Here is an 11,076-nt window from a genome sequence, read left to right as displayed (position 1 = left end):
ACACCCTAAACTTGGATCCGCCTTGGTCCTTGAGCAAGGTCACATACATGCAATGTCACTGCAAAATGTCCTATTTCCACGAGTCCTTCCACTAAGCAACATGGGGTACGCTGGCAAGGAAATTGTCATACCTACTTGGCTAATGGCTCCCAGCAGAAACCCTCACATACTTTCACAATAGCATGGATAATCTCAGAATAATTATGCAAGGTGAAATGCCAAGCCGGACAATGAACAGCACATACTATATGATCCTTCTTCAAGAAGAGGATTCTGTTTTCTGTTTTTATGGAGTCCTGTTCACCTCCTATTTTTTGATGATTATAACCTCCTTACAGCAAGGAATGATCTTTCAACACCACATAATGAGTGCCAGAACTTAGTTAGAGGACACAAATCACAACTGAGTTCACAAAGGTGTTTTCTTCAACCTGAACAGAGTGCTTATAAAAACTTGACATTAAGATCTAGGCTAGCATTTCTGTTTGGTAACTTTCTCCTGGAGCCAGAGGCAGCTACAGAGAATTTCCAGGTCACTGCAAGACTCACTATTCCCTATTGGCTTGTTTAAGTCTGTTTTTCTATAACACAATGCCTGAGATAGTAAGTTGTAAAAAATATTTATATTTGTTTCTCACGGTTCTGGAAGCTAAGCTCACACTGGGTGTGTAGCTCAGTGTTAGAGCACTTGCTTAACTTGCACAAAGGCCCTGGATTTGTTTCCCAGCACCACACATACAGAGAGAAAAATTTGAAGGGCCATATCTAGCAAAAGTCCTCTGGCTGTGTTCTGTCACATCCGAAGGGCAAGAACATATGAGTGGGAGAAAGAGGGAAGATGGCAGACCTCATCTCTTTGATCAAGATACCATTTTCTTAATCACCTTTCTACTCCTATGATAATGGCATTGTCAAGAACCTAGTCCCTCAATGACTAATCCACCAATCACCTCTTAGAGGTTCAGAGTCACAACCAGTTGGGCTCGTGATTAAATTTGCAACATTCAAATTCTGGCAGACACAGTCAAACCAGAGCCATTATATAAGCCAGATATAAGGTCAGCTTCCTTATATCTTTGACTTGCTCAGCACTTGTTCTGGGTAATGAGTATATGACCTTAGATCCGTTTTAAATTAATAAAAATGATCATGGAATGGATGAAGATATGTTATAAATTAGAATCAATCATAAAGACCAGGATTTTTTTTTTTAAAAGAGAATTGCCTTTCTTAAAAACTGAGTGGATTGTGATGAGGTATTTTTTATTCTAGTGTTTGTTATCCCAAGTTAGAGTCATCTGTTTTCATGATTTAAAATGTCTTCAGATTGTTCTGCTTTCATACAAATAGTTTCTACTTTCATACAAGCCATTCGATGTTCACCTCAAAAATGTTTTGTAAGTATATAGTAAACCAGATCAAGCCTGGTAAAGGAATGCAGAAATGTAACTTCAGGTGCCACAGGATGTGTCTTCAAAGCTTACATAAAGGTAATTACAGGAATGCCCAATTTAAGGAGCCCCCATTAACTTGAAAGCATCGTGTTGCAATCCATTTATAACAAAACAATGGATTCTGAGGAAAGAGTTCAGATTTAATACACTTTTCCCATCAGAATATTAATAATATCTGCTCCCAGATCCATTATTGCTATTTGGCAGTTTTTCCCACTTCACTAATATAGCAATTTATTTCCTAAAGTCATTCTATTAGAATTTAAGCCAGGAAGTCATTTCTAATTGTAGTTAAATGATGCTGTTTACCACAGTCTTTAGAAGGTCATCCTGGAACAGAGAGATGAGTCCCTTTTATCCAGAGAAGTCAAAGGAGCACATAGAGAACTGTGGTGGATTTCTCAAATACAGAGAGTGGACGTGGCATTCAAAGTGTTCCATAAAACATCTTCTAGAAAGAAATAGAAGCAGCACAGCAAGTAGGAAAAATAACTACTATTTAAAAATTAAGTTACCCCTCAATCTACAAATGAATGTTCTTCCCCAATATATGTGAAGGAGGTAAATAGTGCATTTAAAGATTTAGAGATTATGAGAGAATCACCCTTTGAAAATGAAAGAAGAATATGTAATTGACTTATTATAATAATAGATGATCTTCAACTTTTTTGACCATTATGTTTCTTGGTGATGGGGCTTCACTCTTGCAAATGTCCAGGAAATAAGGATTCCTAGAGAATAAACTCTTATGATACAGAGGAAAGTGCTGCAGATAGACTTGGCCTGACCTTGGAGACATATAAATCTATCATAAATTCAATGGAGTCCTGTGAATTAGCTAAGGAAATCCTGGATTTCCCGGGCACTAACAATGAAAAGCTACAAAAATGATGTATGTATTCCGACTGATGCCCAACTCAGTGTTTAACAATTAATGTATGCATTGTCACTAAATGTTTTACACTGAGCCCTGTACATAGTTGTTGTTCAAAAGGTAGTTTGTTTAATTTCATGGATCTGACTTTTGGCATCCCCCAGCAAGAGTGTGGCCAAAGTGTTACTCCATTGAAGGCATCATTTAATTGGTCTGTCCCCATAGTCAACAGAATCACAGATGCAAATATCTCTAGTAATGCTTAGAGTGAGGTTGGTGAAGTTGAGAAGTCGGTGGTGGTGGTTCCTTCTGACAGTTGGGAGGGAGAATTTATTCCATGCCTCTCTCCTAGCTTTAGGTGGTTTCCAGGCAAACTTTCGTGGTCTTTGGCACGCAGAAACATTTCCTTGATTTATGTCTCCCTCTTCATGTACGTATTGTTCTCCCTGTGTGCATGTCTATGGGCTCAAATTTCCCCTTGGACAAGAACCACTGATGTTGGGTTAGAGGCTTATCCTACTCCAGTATGATCTCATCCCAATTAATTACATCTGCAATGACATTTTCCAGGTAAGGCCACATTCGGAGGTACTGTAAGATAGGTCTTCAACCTAAGAATTTTGAAAGGACACAATTCAGCCCCTAACACCAGGTGTGCTTAAGACGGTGTTCCCATCTTTCGAAGGCTACCCTTTGTCTTGTACCATCACTGTCTTATATAATAATGGCCTGGGATGGTGGCTGCTTTGATAGACTTTACTGCAAATGGTAACTCTTCGGGCAGGCAAAGACCAGGTTTTAAGAGCAGTCTTGACCAATTCAATGTAAAGGAGGTTAGGAAGCTCCTCAGCCATGATATCCAGTGTCCACCACTGCCATCTGTTAGTGGGGATGGCTTCTCGAGGTGTATGGTCAGGTTAGAGTTCTCTGCTCCGTTGCCCTAATGCAGCACTGGGTGTTGGCCCTGGCCAGAAGAGTAACTACCAGATTGAGGTGGAAGGCTCCTGCACTGCCCAGAAACACACCCAGATGGGTATTGTACACGTGAACATTGACCGGTCACCACGGATTTTATCATCTAACAACTTCAGAATCACATGGTCTGCAATGATGATGTTTAATAAAACCACCAGACTCTATCATGACCTTCAATTTCATCATTCAAAAGTTAGTTTCTCATGCACCCTATAGTAGTACCATGTTTACCAGTTTATCATTAAACATGTAAGTGGAAAGAGAAATTTAAAATTGTTACAAGGCTAAGTTAAAGTACATCCCTGGGTTTTCCTTATCTATGTAATCCATGACACTGCCCAATTAAAAGATAAAATTTCTCATATATCATATTCTTCTCCAAAGGTTAGATTAGCTAAATAAAATGAAAATTTTTTTTCACTGGTCATTAGGTAATAATCAATAGCACTTATTAAGCTCACACTAAGTAAGTTAATGATTAAATAGGAGAATTTCAGTTATCAAAAATCCTTGGGAGATATGTCAATTTAGAGAGCTGAATTTCTAGATGGCTGACCATTATTGCTTTGACTCCTAAAACTTAAAGAACTAAGTAAACAAATAACCTTTAAGTATGACCTTTTACCTGACTAAATTCAATGTTTTGCTATTTACCTTAAAAGTCACTTACCTTTAACTCCTCTTGAAAATATGTTCATCAGTACAAAAATATTTTTTTCTGGATTTTATATAGCCGTATCCCATAATCAGTTGAAAAATCTGTGTCCCTATAGTGAATCACCCAAAATTGCTATTTCAAACTCTCATATTTCATTCTGATTTTTCTTCAGTTCTTTTTTTTTTTTAGATTCTGGCTCTTTGTATATGCCCATATTAACCCTCTTGTTCAAACCCTACTTATATTGACCTTCTTGCTGAATCCAAGCCACTTTGGAAATCAGGCACTAAGATTTGTTGGATTTCTATGCAAAGCAAGCAGAAATGGATTGAGATTAGATATCACACGTGAAACGTTCATACGTTTTTGTGTCTAAGATATGATGGCACGTATTTGAACTTCTCAGACTCTCTCAGTACCTTATCTCAGCTTATTTTTTATCTGGAAGTTATGTATCCAGAAGTTTGAGGTTTCAAAATGCCTGAGACCTGGGCAGGTGAGCCATCACCTACTACATAATAATAAAAAGTGCACTTTCACATATGTTGCCTCTTCTTCTCTGAACCCAGTTTTCTATATCAGACTTTCTTAAGAACATTAAATCTTTCAAAGAGTTTATTATCTTAATGAATTACACAGGCACCCAAATGAAAAGTACAAAGGAGTAGATATCAAAGATCTTAATAGATTCTCTCTAGGATATTAAATGGAGTTATACATTAGTAAAATTAATCAGAAAAGAAGTACTTGTACCCATGGGACTGAAGAGATATCAAGATGAGAGGGTTCTCTAGGGGCAGGAGTCAGGTAAAATTACCTAAATGGGGAAGGTTCTTGGCAGTGGGTGGGTAGAAATGAGAGCATAGAAAGGCACCTTGGTGTGTCTGGGAAAGTGTTAGGGAAGGAGCTTCAGGACAGGGAGAAGCAGGGAAGTATGGGACCATTAACTGCCTCTCAAGCTACACATTTCATTCTCCATTCTCCTAGTAAAGGATTCAAATGTGTTATTTCCCAAATGACAACAACAAAAAAAATCTGATATAGAAAACTGGATTCAGAGAAGAAGAGATAATGTATGTGAAAGTGCACTTTTTATTATTACTTAGTAGGTGATGTCTCACCTGCCCAGGTCTCAGATTATATCTTCTAAATGTAGAAATGCTGAACATTCACAGCAGAGATGAGATTATCCTTTGGTCCTTTCCTCAACACCTCTAGCATAGTATCAGCTAAGGCTAATTTGGGTGCAACTTGATGCAAATCTGAGAGTGCCTGAATCCACCCTATGGATATCCTCATAACCTTATCATCTCCTTTACTCCTCCATCCCCACACATAGCCTCTGGTTTCTTTGAAGTTTCCCTGTGGTCAGGGCTCCTTTTCAGCAGGAGCCCAGCCTAACAGGTCTCACATTGTCATTCCTAATAAGACATTAGTAAAAATAATGATGTCTCTATCCTTTGTGTCTTCACACCATATTTGGGTAGAATTGGTACTTGATACCTGTGTGTGGGAAGAACTATCTGGCTAAATCATATTAAAGTGGCAATATTCAACCAATTTTGACTTTAAAAATATTTTACAAAGTCCAATTCAATATGTTTTATCCCTATTTTCTGTGAAAGAGATTGTATCTACTGGGTTCTTGGTTCTCTGGTTTACACAGATCTATGCATCCAAGGAAAAGCTCATGGGGTGAACTGTCATGTAATTCAATCCAAACAAAAACAAAAGCCAAAAAACCCTGAAGTTTTGCAATTCAATGTTACTCCAATTTGATTCCAAGTTTTTCAGGTTTCATTTTCTATAGAAAAAAAAATTACTTGCTCTTTCTCAATGGGTGTACTTTTCATTTTGACTCCAACAATTTCCTAATGTAGCAGTGAAGGGATTAGGGTTTACAAAATTAAGAGAACCAGTATATAATCAGTTTTACCATTGTGTGTTTATAAAATTCTTTGAAAAATATTCTTTGAGGATCCAAAATTTTGATTTATGTTATTGTTTGTAATGAAAAAAATTCTTTACCCCTTCGGATGTCAACAGATGGTAGCTATTACTTAATAAAGATTTACAAATAGGATTAATGAAATCCATGTTGCATGCAGGGCTACATCTGTTTCTTTTAAAGCAAAGATTGTCTCTTCTAAACGTGGAAATGTTGAAACGCATTCCTTTTAGATATCAGCCAAAGAGTGAATTCTCAAAAAAAAAAAAGTATTTAAAATCATAGACTTTTTAATTTGAAATTGGTTAGAGGCCATTTAATCCCACCTTTAATTTTTCTTAAAAGAGGAATCAGACGTTAAGTAAATTAAGGAATTTACCCAAGGTTAGGGTAAGGGCTAGAGTTAGGGTTTGGATTCTAAAAAGAATCAAATTGGAGGATGATTATTAGGAGCAAAGGTCTAGAGAGCATTGGAGGATTTTATTTTTAGGACTGAGACATTTCTATTTGTACATGCTGAGAACAAAGAAGTAATAGAGAAGGAGACTTAGATTGTTCACTCTTTGAGGATCATGCCCAAGTCCTATTTCCTTTTTGTCCTCAGTGCCTATTTATGCTAGGTATCAAGTAATTGAATGAATGAACGAATGAATGAGTAGTCAAATTTATTTTTTTTAAATGTGTCCCACCTCTGAACACCACCTATGAACCTAAAGGTTTCTACCTGCATTCTTGCATTCCCTAAATGGTTCCCCTATGGTTTCAGGTTCCTCTCCCCTACCTTTTCTTAGATTTCAACTCCCAGTCACTGGTTTTTAACCTTAACTGAACTTTGTTATCCAGTGGTGATTTACAAACACAGATATCCTTGTTCTACTCCTGGAGATTCTGATTTGATTGCCTTAGGGTGTGGTTCTTAAAAGACCCCATGGGATCCATGTAGCCTACACTGAGAACTGTGCTTTCCTGGAGACTGGCAAAGTAGCTTCAGTCCTAGGTTTGATCCCCAGAACTGCCAAAGAAATAAAACAAACAAGAACAAAATGTGATGCTTTTCTCATGTTGATGAGCACCATCGCTCCAGGGCTGATGAGCTGGCCTCTGACCTCAGTACTTGCAACACACCTGCCCTTCATCTCCGACCTCCTCAGGCAATATGAAAAGCTGCTGCTTATTCAGCCAGAAGCAGATCTACTGCAAGCTTTTTGTGCACCTGAGGGGTATGCACTAGCAGCAGGGATTCCTCTCTTTATTTAGATTGGCTGAAATATTGGTTTCCAACAGCTACCTCATAGGCATTGAGGTCATCTATAAAAGTGAAGCCACAGAAAATCAGACATTCTTTTTTCCTCCCGAATGGCCTTTCCCACAGCAGAGAGTAGTCCAGCTACTTGTCTCACACGCTGGGTTCTTCCTTCTGCAGCCCCGCCCTGCACTACCCTCACTCCTTTGAAGCAGATGCTATATGTAAGTTTTCGGTAAATCGTGTTTAACATTATCATTCTCAGGATGAAAAAATTACTTAAGGATATTAATACTTAGATCGTTCCTCTGGTTTTACATTATAAAGAGAAGCAGTTAGTTCAGGTTGATCACGGGTCTGTTTCACTTCGGTGTATCATGAAGACCATGTTCCTGTTAGCTGCAGCACTTCTGCCACCTGCTGGTTACCCTCCAAATAACAGCTGGTTACCCTCCAAATAACTTGGCGTTTGGCCAGGTATTGGAAATTGAACTGAGGAGCATTTTACTACTGAGCTACATTCCCAGGCTCCTCACCCTGTTTTTTCTTTTAATTTTGAGACAGGATCTCACTAAGTTGCTTGGGCTGGGCTTGAACTTGTGATCTTTCTGCCTCAGCCTCCCAAGTTGCTGGAATTACTGGCATTCATCACTGTTTTCTGCTTAGCATTTTTGCTCTTTAAGTTTCTTCTGTATTTCCTGGACATCACTTCTTAATGCTTTTAATTTCTTTCTTATTTGTCCTCTCACCACTGCATTTCTAGACTTTAATAGACTAGTATCTCTTTTAAATTCATATTGTAAAGCTCAGGATGTATTTACACCATACAGCTGCTGGTCAAGTGATTGAATAAACAAGAAACCAATTTGATCAATTATTTGGGATCAAACACACACACACACAAACACACACACACACACACAGAGAGAGAGAGAGAGAGAGAGAGAGAGAGAGAGAGATTTTCACTTTCCTTCTGTTTAACTACACAGTCAGTATCCACAGGCAGTGTATCCCAAAGCCTCATCATGCTTGGGTCAGGCAGCCTGACAGCCTCTTTACTTGACAGCACCTTCAGAGTAACCAAATACTATGGAAAATGAGCTACTGAATACATTTCTACCTTCATCTTCTTAGTCATTATTATGGTCAATATTAATATTTTATTTTTTTACTATTGTTTGCCTATCGTTACAGGCTAACATCACTATTCTCCAATAAGATATTCTAAGAGAAAATTAATCTAAAGAGATATTTTTACCTTTTATCCCATGCTTTTCTCAGTAAAAAAAGTATTTTAGAGACCTTTGACCTGTAACTTTATAACCCTAAATTTAAACAATTTAGATCATTGATTGGATTAAAGATGGTGAAATGTTTTTTTTTTTTTTTAAATAAAAACCAAGCATACCTTGATAACACGAAAGGCATATTTTTGTCAGTTAGAAGATCTGGGGAAGTAAATATAAACTTAAAATTCTTAGTTCAGTTTTTCCTAACCACCTAAATGATAGCAGCATATCCAAATTTTGTTGAGAGAACATTAAAGGGAAAGAAGTTAACCTCTACTTATTTGGTATTGCTAAACACTTACTTGCTCTAATTAGGTATATGAATTTGAATCCTCAAAGGTTTCTAATTCTAATACTGGAAAATGTTTTATATTTTGAACATTAGACTTCATAATTACTATGACCATTTCTACAATTTTCCTACCAGTAAACTGTATTTTGATTGCATGTCTCCTTTCTTGGGCAATAACAGACCTGTCAATTATTATTTTCTAGATCAACATTGTCCAACAGAACATTTTGTCATGGTGATAATATCATATCTGTGCTGACAATATGGCGGCCACTAGCCAATATATAGCCATGTGCCAGTGTCATGGGCTCTACTGGCATGTAGTTCTACCAATAAATGCATTTGTGCTGCTGAGAAACTAAATTCTAATTTCATTTGCTTCAAAACAACTTTATATAGCCACATGTGGGAGTAGTCACTGTTAATGGAGAATGCTGGTACCAGATAATACAAATGACTTGTCCAACAGAAAAGTTTCTTCCAATATCAAATTGACTCAGTGCTACTTTGTGGGTTAAACCTGCTCAACTATTTTAAGCATATTCAGTCAGTCTTATTCCTACTCCAGCTCTATCAGATCCTCTTTAATCCCACTAGTTCTTTCTAAAGCTCAATCCACTTTATGGTTTGTATATGGTGTGTCCCCCCAAAACTCCTGTTAATGCAGCAATATTCAGAGGCAAATTATTAGATTATGAGAGCTGCAAACTCGTCAGTTGCAATCATCAGTTTGAATGGACTGACTGGGTGGTAACTATAGGCAGGTGGGGCATGAACTGGAGGAGGTGGGTCACTGGGGGTGTGCCCTGGAAGGATGCATCTTCCCTGCGGAACCCCCACCACCACCTGCCCCATCTTTTGGAATGTCATGTCTTGAGCTGATTTTTCTCTGCCATGATGTGCTGCCTCATCTCAGGCCCAGAGCTATGGGGGTCAGCCAACCATGGACTGAACCTCTGAAACCATAAACTCAAAATAAACTCCCTCCTCTAAATTGTTCTTGACAGGTCTTTGGGTCCCAGCACCAAAAAGCTGACTGAAACAACCCCCAACTCATGCTTTCCTATTTCTTTTTACTGACATATTCGTTTTTACCTTTTATGCGTCTCTCCTTCATTTGCTGCTTCTGACCATTGACCACAACATCCACACATTCTCCCTATGTCATTCAACTTTATGGTTTTGATTCCTATTTCTGGGCTCTAGATTTACAAACCTGTAGCTCCTGAACTTGGCTATACTGCTCAGCACAGATCCAACTATCTGGCATAAATGTGCAGACGCACAAGTCTTTATGTCCCACTAAGTCTGCTCCTTCTGTAGACCGTATTTCCAGTATAGCCTGTATTTCTAGTATAACCCATCAGTTACCCAAGCCAGATACTGAGTCCACCATCTAAATGTTTTCCCCTTCACCCTCCTCCACAGTCTACTAATTTTAGTCCCTGATAATTCTTAAGCCCATCTTCTTTCTCCTGGTTCTTATGGTTGGCTACTGCCTTGTTTAATCTTTCATCATCTCCCTCCTACTCAAAGTTTGCCTTATTTTGTTTTGTCTGCTTTAAGTCCTTCCTCCTTTAGACTGCCATGTCTTTCTAAAGACATCTTCTCTGCTTGATGCCCTCTGATGGCTCCCACATTGCCTCAGGATCTGTGCACGTCTTTCATTGTTCTCCATGACATTTTCCAGGTAACTTTCCAGCCTCACCTTCTCAGACTCTTGACTTGTCATGTTTTCAACTGCTTGCAACTCCCTTGCACGTGGCTGTGTTTCTCTCTTTCCATACCTCCAAGGCTTTATCCATTTTGCTTCCTCCACTGGAAACATTACGCGCCTACCACCTTCCCTGGCTAATATCACTTTATTTCTGTGCAGCTCGAGAAGTATTTTCTCTAAGAAGCCTCTGTTCAGTTCGTAGGCTAGCCCAAATCACTCTGCTCAGTGCCTTTGCAAGTCTTTAGCATTGAAATTGTAATTGGTGGTTTTCTCACTAGGCAGCTTGAATGCAAGCTTTTTATCTTATTCAAATAATGCAGCCAGTAGATGCTCAGAATTTTATTAATCTTTTGAATTTGAAACTCACATCAAATTGTCAGAACAGGCTTTCTCATTGTAATAAGTATATAGGAAATAGAATGTGACTGTATATAGAGGAAAATTTTGCAGCAGCTCTGGATAGGACTTCCCTACATCCAGATTGTTCCAAGTTCTCTCACCCTCAGTTCCCAATCATGGTAGATTTCTTTGCAAAATCATCACAAATGCCTGCTACAAAAATGAACATTCACAGTTAATTCTATCAAATAGTACCAGTGAGGTACAGCATTAAAGACCCACAAAGC

This window comes from Marmota monax, unplaced genomic scaffold (genome assembly GCF_021218885.2).
Source record: "Marmota monax isolate L192 unplaced genomic scaffold, Marmota_monax_Labrador192_F-V1.1 WCK01_AAM20220418_F8-fsc00063, whole genome shotgun sequence".
NCBI lineage: Eukaryota > Metazoa > Chordata > Mammalia > Rodentia > Sciuridae > Marmota > Marmota monax.
Note: the sequence above shows the minus strand (reverse complement) of the source record.